Here is a 12,908-nt window from a genome sequence, read left to right on the forward strand (position 1 = left end):
TTATTATTATTATTATTATTATTATTATTATTATTATTATTATTATTGTATATTTTCCTTCTCTTATGCCTTTTACAATTTTCTCTCTTTATTCTTTCAGTGTTTACGGGCTTTTTTCATTGTTGTTGCTGTTCTTCATTGTTGTTCTCTGTTTATTGTATTTCTTTGCTCTTACTGTCATATTTTTAGTATTTTTTTTCTGTTTAGTAGAATTTATTTTCACTGTTTTTATTGTGATTTGCTTTGCTGTTTTGTGGAGTTTTGTATTTGTTTCTTCTATCTTTTTCTTACTTTTAAAAATGGAGCTTGATTTAATTTTTCTTTGCCATGCTTTTTTCCTCCACTTGGGTTTTAACTGCTATGTTTTTCTTTTAGGAGTCTTAAGGGATTTCCTGTGAGGTAAAGAATTGTTTTAGATTTGAGAAGTAGACTTTTTTCTTTTAAAAATTCCCTTTATATTGTTTTCTTTGATTAAAGAAATTTGTCTCTTAGTCATCTGGCTACATCCTGGTAATCTTGGCACTCAGGAGGTGGATGCAGGGGGATTATGAGTTCAAGTCCAGCCTGAGTTTCACAATGACATCATCCTGTCTCAAAAAGAAAGAGAGATCCATTTTCCTCTCTTCCTCCACCACTGTATCATGTTTTCTCCTTGGTCTTTCAACTTGAAACAGAATCTTTATTTTAACACAGTTTCAGACTCACAGAGACATTATAAAGATGGTACAGGACTGAACACCCGGCTTTCTTTATTACTAACATCTCTCTTTCATGATGTCTAATTCTAATACCTTTTATTATCTGTAATGTTTTAACTAAATTCAATTCTTTATTCAAATTTTCTTAGTTTCTATCCAATATCCTTTTTTTCTATGCCTGTAGGCCATTTAGAATCCTACATGACATTTACTTTTCACATCTCCTTAGGCTCTTCTTGCTTGGACAGTTTCTCTGGCTTTTCATCTTTTTGGATTATACTGGTGATTATGAGGCATAGTGGGTAGGGGTTTTACAGAATGTACCTCAGTTGGGACCCAATGGTGCTAACCTTAGTTTTGTGTTTGTTGTGCTTTTGTACCAACTGACTTTCCCCTGTATTCTGAACTTTAGCTTTTGGAATCAAATCCTTGCTCAGGAAGGAAAGGACTAAGCTCCACCTTCTAGAAAATGGCCAGTGCCACATTATTTTGTTGTTCTGTTTTGTTTTGTTTTGTTTTTTCACATTATCTCTGTTTCCTTGCCATGACCCTTCCATATATTTCCCATTCATTTAACCTTCTAAGATTCTTTCCTTTTATTTTTGACACTTGCTTGCTTCATTTTTAATTTCAATTTAGTTTCCTCTATTTTGCTTCTCCATCCTTGTGGACTCCATTATCTTTTAATATTCTCCCTTGTTTCTTTTTATGCCATTTATATTTCTTTTTTTATTCCCTGCACTCTGCATCTGCTTTTTTCCTTTATTTATTTATTTTTTAATATTAGTTACAGTTTATTAACTTTGTATCCCATCTGTAGCCCCCTCCTTCAATCCTTCCCAATCCCACCTTTCCTCCCTCATTTCCTCCCTGCCCCTTTCCAAATCCACTGATGGGGAGGTCCTCCTCCCCTTCCATCTGACCCTAGCTTATCAGGTCTCATCAGGACTGGCAACAATGTCGTCCTCTGGCAAGGCTGCTCCTCCCTTGGGGGGAGGGGGAGGTCAAAGAGCCAGCCATTGAGTTCATGTCAGAAATAGTCCCTGTTCCCCTTACTAGGATACCCACTTGGATACTGATCTACCATGAGCTACATCTGAACAGGGGTTCTAGGTTATATCCATACATTGTCCTTGGTTGGAGAAACAGTCTCATAAAAGACCCTTGTGCCCAGATATATTTGGTCCTTGTGGAGCTCCTGTCCTCTCCAGGTCATATTAACTCCCCGTTTTTTCATATGATTTCTTGCATTCTGCCCAAGGTTTGGTTATGAGTCTCAGCATCTGCTTTGATACACTGCTAAGTAGAGTCTTTCAGAGGCCCTCTGTGGTAGGCCTGTTTCCTGTTTTCTCCTACTTCCAATGCCCATCCCATTTGTCTTTCTAAGTGAAGATTGATCATCTTACCCCAGGCCCTCTTTCTTGTTTATCTTCTTTAGGTGTACAGATTTTTAGTATGTTTGTCCTGTATTTCTCTTTGTTTAAAAATAATTTTCTCACCTTATACACCTATTTTTCTTTTTACATAACGTTTTCTTGGTTAACAAATTAATATACGCTACATTACTGACATATCTTATATAGCAAAGAGAATAAAACAAAGGTGTAAAAGGAATAATGCACCCTCAATATCAGTCTTTAAGCCTCACTTTCAATACCATTTATCATCTACTGGATTTCACACCACTCTTGAAAGCTGTGTCCCCTCCCAGAATGACCATCACAGCCTGTGTTGTAAGTTTTAATGGTGTCTACTTTCTTCAACAACTCAGATACAACCACAGTCAGAATAACTAAACTGAAAATTGCCTGGAATATCAAGGTGATACTTGCATATTTAATGCCTTTCGTGAATATAAACATCCATATTAAAATCACTTTAGCCAGTTATGAGTAGAGGAGCTGTGTCCTACATAATCTTTTCCTAGATCTTTGTAGTATCAGGAGGAAGGGGGGGCGGCGCTTCGTGCATTCATGCCTTCGTGCCTCAGTCTGTGCATGTGTTCTACACTCAATGAGCAACTAGGAACCAAGTATAAGTGAGTTGGAGCCTAGGGATCTTGGGGAAGAAGCCCTTGTGGGAAGTGTATATGCATGTTGCTGGAAGGCATCAGGAAGGCCCCCAGACATTTCACAACCCTGACAGCCTACTTGCAGGCCTCACTCTGTCATCACCCTCTCTCATCCTAATGATTTCTTCTCTCCCCTGGTATGAGTTCTGGAAAATTGACATTCCAGGCCTGACCCCATGTGCAGCGAGGCAGCACAAAGCAAGTAAAGCTGAGTTGCTGATTACTTTGCTCTTTTGCACTCTAGTTTCCCTGAGTGGGAAAAACAACAGGACAGCCTTTCCTGACAAGCCCTGCATACAGAGCTTGTTTTAGGTGTAACCCCCACACAGGACCTTGGCAGGGGTTGGGATATGTGTGAATTAGATGACCTCTACAATCCCTTTCTGACGGTAAGATTCAGTCCTCTGAGGGCTTTTGTTGTTGCTGTCCATTAAGACTGACACCAGGAAGTGAGCAGACATTGAGCTAGGGCAAAGCTAGGTTTTGTTTTTGAGCTGAGGAAAGGCAAGAACATCATTCTAGCTTCTACCAGAGCCCCTCTCATCCTGCTGCTTTTTTATTTTTATAGTGCTATATGTTTAGAAAAAAAAAGCCAGGGATAGTTCTATAAGATGATGTGTCCCATCCTTCCAAGCCAAGGTTTCATTCTAGCTCAGTCAGAGTTGGATGGTGCTGCAGGTCCAAAATCCTGGCTTAAAAAAACATTTTGCTGGCGGTGAAGATCAACTCTACATTGTCACAGAGCAGTTCTTCCTGTCTCTTGCTTGCCTTTATTCATCAGCCAAGATCATATACTGGCACTGGCCTAAAGACCATGTGACTTTATCTTCCTTCAATGTGGTATTAATTTTCACCAGGAAAAAAAAAAAAAGTGGTTAATGGAAATCGGGCACTTAAGGTAGTAAGAGGGACAGTTTTGCCTTAGAGCAACACATAAGGGTTTGATTTTCTTTGAATTCTCAACCTGATTCTGAGGTTAGCAGTAACTAGTATAAGGGCAGTGCAAATACATGATGTGAAGCCCTCATCCCAGAGCCAGCCGAACTCACTGGCTCAACAGCACAATGATTTTGAACAGTCCACATACTGAAGGGCTTTTCACCAATGTGGTTCTCATCTATAGTGACCAGAGCAAGTCTACTATGCAAAGTAAGCTCAAACAGGCAGAGTGAAATTGGAGCGGAGGAGACATCAAAATGGTGCAAAAGAATGATGGACTTTCTGCTTTTCTGGCTCATTTCTTGTCTACAGCAGAAGATAAAAGGATGTTTACATGGACGGATAGATATGGGAGATGCTCAGAAGGCATCCATGCAAGCATCAGCCTCTTTGAGATTATACAGAACTGTTGGTGTTAGTTCAAGCACTGAGAATTCTCTAGGCTAACCCTAGGGAGAAAAATCAACAACACCATCAATACTGAAGTACAGAAGTAGAGCTAACAGAGAAAAACTTGGTCTTGGAAATGTAAAACTACTTGCTTTAAGGGAACCAATGACTTACAGGAGAGAGTGGCCATAGAAATATGTTAATTAATCTTCAAACCTAAATAATAAACATTTCCCAAAGACTAGCAATGATAAATGACAGAGAGATTTGAGAAGCTGTAAGTTATATAGAGAGGTTGAAGCAAAGAAATTTTCAAAAACATTTTAGGGGACTTCATGTGTAACCTTGAAGAAAAGAGGCAAAAGGCAATAGGAAAGATAAAGGGGCACAAGAAATTCTAGATCATCACATACAACAGTTATGCTGAGTTCTATTATTAAAAATAAATTTTCAATTAACCATAAAGTTAGAAATAACTCTTTTGAATGGCCATAAGTAGATGTAATTTTCTTTGTTCATGGTAAATGAACTAATACAGGTATTTATAGGATTTAATTGAAATAGGATGTTTGTGTTAAAATAAATACCCAGGCAGCCAAGCCTGATGTTGCAGGCCTGCAATCCCAGCTACCAGAGAGACTGAGGCAGGAGGATCACAAGTTCAAGACTTTCCTGAACTACCAGTGATGGTCAACATAATGAGCTACCTGGCCTCATAAAATGTTAAACTAGGTGGTTGTATGTCAAAGGCTGATAGCTTATCTGGAATGTCAACACCCTGGTTTCATTTCAGTACATGCTAAGCTATCTCTCCAGCCCAGGGAGACATTTTATAAGCTCCTTGTATTATTTCAGAGACAATAGATTTTCCACGCATGTCCTAGCTAATCATATGCCTTGCTGAATGAAGGATTCTCCTGTGCCATGTTTCTCTCACAGCAACATGTAATTTTCAAAGCATGTCAGAATCACCAAAACTTCAGGCAGCTACCCATCTATTTCATATACATAGGAACCAACTCCCAGGAAGAAAGTAGCAAGAGCTTTGAGGTACCAGAACAAATCTAAAGTGTACAACCTAGAGTTTATAGTCTACAAAGAGAATAAAATAGGTATTTGTCACTGTTCATACCTATATCTTCATCAGATGGGTTACAAAGATTTGAGTTCTAGTAGGCACTTGCTTTGTGAGTGTTTGTCAGTGGTACTAAAGATTGAACCTATGGTTTTGCGTATGCTAGTTGAGTATTTTACCACTGAGTACCAACAATTATGATGATAATATTAGTACCATGATGATTTGTATTTGGTTTGAGGGTGCCTTACATATTTATATGTTGAAATTTATTCCCATTGTAATATATAAAGAAAATACAAAATTCAGTAATGGTGTTTGAAGCTTGGCCTTTAAAAGGTTGATTAAGTTTAAATAAGGCCATTTTGGTAGAGCTCTCATAGTAAATTAAGGGAAGATACAGAATGACACATATACTCTTTGCCCATTGTCATGTGATGCTTTATACAGCCTTAAGACACTGGTTGCAAAGTCAAGGGGGCCTTGAGCTAAAATAAAGTCTTTGGTTTATAAACTGTCCTGACTCATATATTTCATTACATAACAATAAATGGATTACTACAGATACTTAGATATCACAGTGCTGTTGTTAGTACTAAAAGAATTCATATGCATAAAAGTATTGGAAATAGATTTGCACAGGATAACACTAGATCAGATATATATTAGCTACTGGCATCGCTATTGTTCTTTATTGTGGCTCCTGGTGCTGTTACCGTGAAAGAAAACATCTTAGATTTTTCTTGAAGCTCTATTCCATATTTTGTGCACTTTTTCTTCACAGATTTCTACAAAGATGAAAGTGGTTGTCACTGCTCTTTCTCTTACTACCATCTCCACCAAGGCCTAACTCCAGAACCAATTGTCAATTAAAATTGTACCCCTCAAATTCTCCTGAGCACAAGGAAAGCTTGGCCTCCCTGCCTACCATTTTTCTCACAGCATCACTGGGACAAATTTTTTCACATGCCCTTCCTCCTACTATTCTTGTATAGACCACGGAAAGACATAAACAGATCAGCATCCACTCTCAGGAAATTAACCTAGGCCATACTGCTTTTATTCCTTTGTGGGATTCAGTTTTTCTTCATTCTTATAGTTCTCGGTGCCTCTGTGCGATTGCATGTTACTGACAAGCCACAGACAATGCATCGCCTTATCCTGCTAGCTGGGCCTTTGGGCAGCTGGGAATGCTGACACAGGCTGAACTCCACGGACACTGGTTGATTCCCATTGTAGCTGAAGTCTTCCGTCTCATTCCCATACGAACAGCGTGAGGAGGAGAAGCCAAGCTCACAGAAGCATAACCCATCTTTGTTCACCGACCCTTTCAGGTAAAGGGCAATGAAGACATTCACATTCTTCCACCAAGTTTTGTCACTGGCACCTGCTTACTTTCTCCCAAACATTAATTGGTCCTCGACTCCTAGTGCAAGCCTTTGCATTGATCAGAGGGATTTGAACATTCATGGGAAATAACCATAAAGCCCTGATGCCTTAATTCAACCACCATAACCGCTTCCTATACCTGCATCATTTATACACATCCTAAGTCACACACATAATCTTCTTGTCACCCTAAACTGTCCCACCTGTGTCATCTTCTATTTACATATTATACTCTCTCCTGCTTCTATCCCACTAAGTACATTTCTTTGTTTCTATCTCTTACATCTTAGAAGTCTTGGTTTCTTACAACTTATCAGACTCATTGAACACAATTACCTTCTCAAACTTACCTGGGACCTGCAATCTATTGTTCTAATCACTTCCCTTTCCATACTCTTAACTTTCCCCAGTATCTCCTGGTACTACCTATAAATCCACACACTCCTGATTAAGCAGAGTTCTTCTGGAGATCCTGGGCCAGGTTCCACTCTTATCCTTTCTGTAGCCTCAGACATACCTTTCCGTTGCTCACTGCCTTAACTCCTGAATCTTAATCCCTGCCCTCTCTACTGGGAACATGTGGCTCAAAACTCTCATATTTTAAGGTAAAGCTTCTCAGCCTTACCTCTTCATTTGCTCCTTTCTCTTCTTTCCTTCCCAAGGTTTTGAAATAAATAGTGTCTATTCACTGACTCTTCCCACAGTGCAACCTGCTTCTGTTTTCTGGGCACATCTTACTCCTATCAGTGTTGCTGCTATACCTAATCATTCTACAGTTAGCCACTACTAGACATATGGACCTCAAAAGGGATTATTTGGTCCAACTTAGCTATGTGGCCCCAGAGCCTAGCACAGTGCTTGATTGATAGGAGGTGCTCAATAAACGAATTACGTCACAAACACTTACTGAGCACCTACTAGGAACCAAGCACTATATCGGCTTTGTTAGAATCCACAACAAAACCCGGGCCCTAATCCATCACCAAACCCACATTCAAAAACCACTGATTCTCCCAGAAACCTTCTCTCTTTATGGATGCCCACAATCACTGCTCTATGCTGGACCTTCCTTACAACAGGCATTCAAATTTTGAATAAGCCTGATAAAACCCAGGAAATCCCAAAAGACTTAATTTGAAGAGTTGTTCCTATAAATGGCCATGTGTGGGTTGATTATGAAGTCTGGGAGCTGAGCTTTCCAAGCTTTCAGAATCATTCCTGCACAGCTCTAGGGCACTGTATTCACTTGCAACTCTATCTCAACATAGCTACGATTTACTAAGTTGCTCTAGGACTTCTCCATGGCCCTTTTCTTCAGATTCTCTCAATAAATCTTTGTTTCCAGGCTTTTATCCTCTACCTTCAAACCAGTGTAAAGGGTCTCTTGTTCTTCTATTTAACAATATGAAGAAATACCAATACTAGAAGTACTGTTGACTTCGGGATTCCACTTCACGTAATAAGCTTCCCTTTTCCATATGGAGGCTATCTTTACTAGCTCTGTTTTATTCTGACAATTGGATCCTATGCCAAGTGGTCAGTGAGGATAAAATGGGGTTTTAAATGGTCAAAGAAAGGCTTTGTGGACAAGAGGGGATGCTTTATGATTACAGACCCCCAAATGGAAATGTTCTAGAATAACATGAATGTGTGTGTGTGTGTGTGTGTGTGTGTGTTTCATAGTTTTTTTGTTGGAAGAAGGTAGCATGTATATAATGCAAGATCAAAAAGTACAAAATGGAGTAGGTGTTCTTCCCACTCCTACCAGGTTTTCCTCTCTGAGTATTATCACTACATTTCCTCTGCGTCCTAGAGATGTTGTATACATTTATAAATATTGGAACATCTGTTTTCTAGTCACTGACTTAGCAAGATCCAAAATACCATAAGCAGAGTGAACTGATACGTGTTGAAGTGTTAACAAAGTAGGGAACACCCTCTTTCATCTGATGTATCCTTCTTCTTAAGTCCCAACTGCATCTATAAGCCGTTTCCATCCTGCCGGTGAGCGGAAAGTTCAAACTTCTGAATATCTCTTATTGGTACAATGGTCTACAGTTTGTGGGGTATGGTCATAGCCTCTGTTACTGTGAATTAATTTTCCCCTCACACTATCTTTGCATTAGAGTTAGGCCAATCAATTTCCACTGTGCCTCCACTTTAGCTAGATGTGATTCATTAACAAAATTTACAGCCAGCAGCACTGTCACGCATGGCTGAAGCTCATGTGATAGCCATTGTTTACCTGGAAGGTACCTCTCAACCTTCTTAAGCTTCGAAGCACTAAACATCACTATGCTTGGGGAAGGTTTTGAACAGTGAAATTATCAAAAACATATGATGGTTGTGGCACTTAACACACTATGCAGAGATCTTTATATACAGCATAAGATTAGAGACAAAAAGCCATAGCTGGGCTTCTGCTGGAAACCTGCATTGTGGGTGTTCAGCCACTGCATTTATCCAAAAAGGACCACACAAACATAAAAATTTATCTTAGATTTATCGTAAAATTGTATCAAATTGCAATTTTGCAGATATGCAAATCACATAAGAACAGAATGCACATTATTATATTATTGCTTGAATGTCCAGATGACCACTTATATTTAACGTCATTTTTGCTTTGTAGAGTTTTTCATTTTAATTATGCAAACATGTAACTCCTTCCTTTTGTTATTTCATATACTTACTTTATCCAAAGCTGAAATAATATAGTCATCTACATTTTGATATATGTGTGATCAGGGGTATGTATGTCAATATTCTAAAAATCCTCTTTAATAATACACCTGAAACTTCATTTTATGGATGGTGTGAAATCATTTGTACAGGTAGCAAACACAAGCCAGAATGACCCCATCGTGAGCACTGTGTCATTCCAGCTCACAGTGCTGGCTCCTCCAAACACAGGTGGCCCATTCTGGAATACATAAACAATTTCCAGAATATAGAAAATAGGAGGAGAATGGCCTTACCTTTGCAACTCCATGAAGGTGCTGGTTCTTAAGCCACTCAGTAGCTGCATTCTGTGGTACAGCAGGGTAACAGAGAAGCTACAGATTGATGACTGACAGGCACTAAGTAAGATGGTAGGGGAGGTGATCTCTCCAGGCCACAACATGTATCCGAATTCCCTGAGGTGCTTCTAGAACTGATTCTGTGCCTCACTGTGAACCTGTTGAATCAGAACATAGGTGACTGGGTATCTGGAATCTGCATGTTTTAAGTCATGGCAAACTACATAGAACATGAGGGTTACCCCCTCAAACTTTTTAAATTAGACAGTTCAATGGTATTTACCATACTCCCACTATTTGCAGCTGTTCATCTCGAGAACTTCCTTAGCTTCCCAAATTGAAGCTTTGTGCCTATTACACAGGAACTCTTCTCTCTTACCTTGCTAGCATTAACCACTATTCTACTCTGTCTCCTGAATTTCTATATTCTAGGTAACCCATAGTAATAGAATCCTACTCTATTTGCCCTTTTGTATAAAAACAGGTTTTATTTTAAGAAGAAAATGGTCAGTGTGAAACCATGTCTCATGTAGCATCACTTATTTTAGAAGATCTTATATTGCCCAGGGACCTCTGAGAGTCCCAAAACTCTGCCAAAGAACTTGCAGAGTCAAAATTACCTAATGTTAAATAATTCTGTAATAGGGCTAGGGGGATGGCTCCGAGAGTAAGACTACTGGCTGCCCTTGCCAAGGATTTGAGTTCAGTTCCCATCACCCACATCAGGCAGCCCACAACTGCCTATAATTCAGGATCCAGGGGATCCAGTGCACTCTTTGACCTCCGTGGGCATTACACACAGTTATACAAACTCACCACAGATCCAGATACACACACACACACACACACACACACACACACACACACACAAATAAATCTTCAAGAAGAGAAAGAAATTGAAAGCTTATTCACTCTCCCTCCTTCCCAAGTGAGGTTTCCAGAGGCTACTTCTGTGGCAGAAGACTGAAAGAGGAAGACACTAAAGACAGTTATCAGAAAAATGAAAGACCACAACTCATAGATGTTTTATTTGGAAAATACTAAATATTCCCATTCAACGTAAGTTTTTGTGAATTTTTTTAATTTATTGGAGCTGTTCTTGAATTAGATTTGTGAAGTCTGTTTTCAGTTCTAGCATGTTAAATATCAATAGACATAGCATTCATAAACAAAATGTCCAAGGGTCCTATAAAACATTTAAGAGTATACAAGCAAACTGAGTATGAGTACACACACATATAATTCCAGGTACTGTAGAGACTGAGGCAAATGGGTCAGAAGTTTGACACCAGACAAGGCTATGTTCATGTCAAGACAGATTAGGTAACTTAATAAGGCCCTCTCTCAAAATCAAAGTAAAAAGAGGTGGGGGTGTCTCAGTGATAACACTTGAATAGAAGGCACAGGAACTTTGCTTTCATCCACAGTTCTGAAAAAAAAAAAAGTAGTGTATGCAAAAAGGTCCTAAAACCAAATTGAAAGCCAAGAATGATGCCACACACCTGTGATCCCAGAACTCAGGCGACAGAGCCTGGAGGATCACAAGTTAGAAGCCAACCTGAACTAAATAGAAAGTTCAAGGACAAACTGAGCTACATAGTAAAACCCAGACTCAAGGAGGAGGTCCTTTTATTTCAAACTTCTTTACAATAAATGACACACAGATTGGCTCATAATTCACCATTAAAAAAAAAAAAAAGATTCCCAGGTGAATCTCATGAATGTCACCACCAAACATAATCAGCATATAATAATGACTGGGGAAGATAGTATGGTTTATCCGGTGTGGTACTAAAACACTTAGGGAATTTAGGTCTAATACATATATACACATACATATAAGGCAGTGTTGAGACACACACACACACACACATGAATTAATGAAGACTTATGATACACTAATAGAAGGATGATGTCCAGAATGAAGGAGACGATGGTTTTTCTTTGACTCTATCCCATTTTAGAAGTACTGGGTTTAGCTTTAGAGTACCATATACCAAGAGTGACAACAACAAAAGGACAAATGAGCTAACAAGGAGGCTGGAATCCAAGACAAATGCAGAATTGCCAAACATTAAATCTAGAAGCTATCTAGATATCTAGAGTTATGAGTCCCAGAGAACTGAAAAAAAAAAATGTAGTTAAATAGCCATCTTGTGGAAGATTTTTTTCTGCCTTGGTAAGGCTATCCACACATATCTTTCTAAACCATTCCCTTGGCTAATAATTCTTAGTTCTGTTTATCAAGAAGGGGACATTCCCATTAGCTTCAGCCCTTCCTTGGTTCTCTCTATCCAGAGTTGCCCAAGCACTTCCAACTCCACAGGAGTAGAATTAAATTGTTAGTCCTAGATTCACAAATAAAGAACCCAAGGCCCAGAAAAATCTTAGTGGATTTCCCTCTGGGCTCCAGGATGGGAATTTGTCTCAGTCTGACCTACTCTGCAGTGTGTAGTACCTTTGTGTTTCCATAATGCTAGCTTACATAATAATCAGGAAGAAATGAAAACACAGCCCTACAGACCTATCTTGTAGCAAGGTACACAGGGGAATTGGTCTTGCCTTAAAACAAATGTGCTTAAAGGTTAAATTTTCTAGATTATATTTAAAAATTGATGTCTGGCAACATAAGAAGCAAAAGCATTAAGTAGAAAAATCTGAAGAGGTCCCTGCCCCTCTCCAGACCACATTTTCCTGGTATTTAAAGGGAAGATCTCCATCTTACAGATGGGCCCTTCCAAGTGTCTATAGAGGACAATGTTCTGGGGGAAGGTACAGACATTATGAATAAGTGCTCATGCCATTTGGCCTGTGTAATAGCTCAGCTGTGTTCCAACCTCATCCTCCAGGACCTCCTCAGATACAGCCTGATCATACATCTTCACAATACTCTCATCAACTCCAGGCACCCAGCCCAACATGACGTACTTGTGCACAGTCAATGCGCCTCTGGTGATATCACCATGTTACTTAATTAGAGAAGTGATCAGAGGCCCTCTGTGGTAGGCTCCTGTCCTGTTACTTGTTTTTTCTTACATCCAATGTCCATCCCATTTGTCTTTCTAAGTGAGAGTTGATCATCTTACCTCCGGGTCCTCCTTCTTATCTTCTTTAGGTGTACAGATTTCAGTATGTTTATCCTATCTTTTCGTCTAGTACCCACTTATAAGTGAGTATACACCCTGTGTCTCTTTCTCCTTCTGGGATACCTCACTCAGAATGATGTTTTCTAGATCCCACCATTTGCCTGCAAATTTCATGATTTCCTTGTTTTTAATTGCTGAGTAGTATTCCATTGTGTAAAAATACCACAATTTCTGTATCCA

General features: G+C 39.2%; 1 long non-coding RNA gene across 2 annotated transcripts in view; it reads right to left on the minus strand.

Annotated features, from left to right (window-relative positions):
- LOC129665730 (uncharacterized) overlaps window positions 1-12,908 on the minus strand; it is a 228,193-nt gene that overhangs the window by 210,546 nt on the left and 4,739 nt on the right. For both annotated transcript variants that reach the window (XR_008718411.1, XR_008718412.1), the window contains exon 3: window positions 9,541-9,740. This is a non-coding gene — a long non-coding RNA (uncharacterized LOC129665730). The remainder of the gene's footprint in view (window positions 1-9,540; window positions 9,741-12,908) is intronic.

This window comes from Psammomys obesus, unplaced genomic scaffold (assembly GCF_907164565.1).
Source record: "Psammomys obesus unplaced genomic scaffold, mPsaObe1.curated_primary_1811, whole genome shotgun sequence".
NCBI classification, from domain to species: domain Eukaryota; kingdom Metazoa; phylum Chordata; class Mammalia; order Rodentia; family Muridae; genus Psammomys; species Psammomys obesus.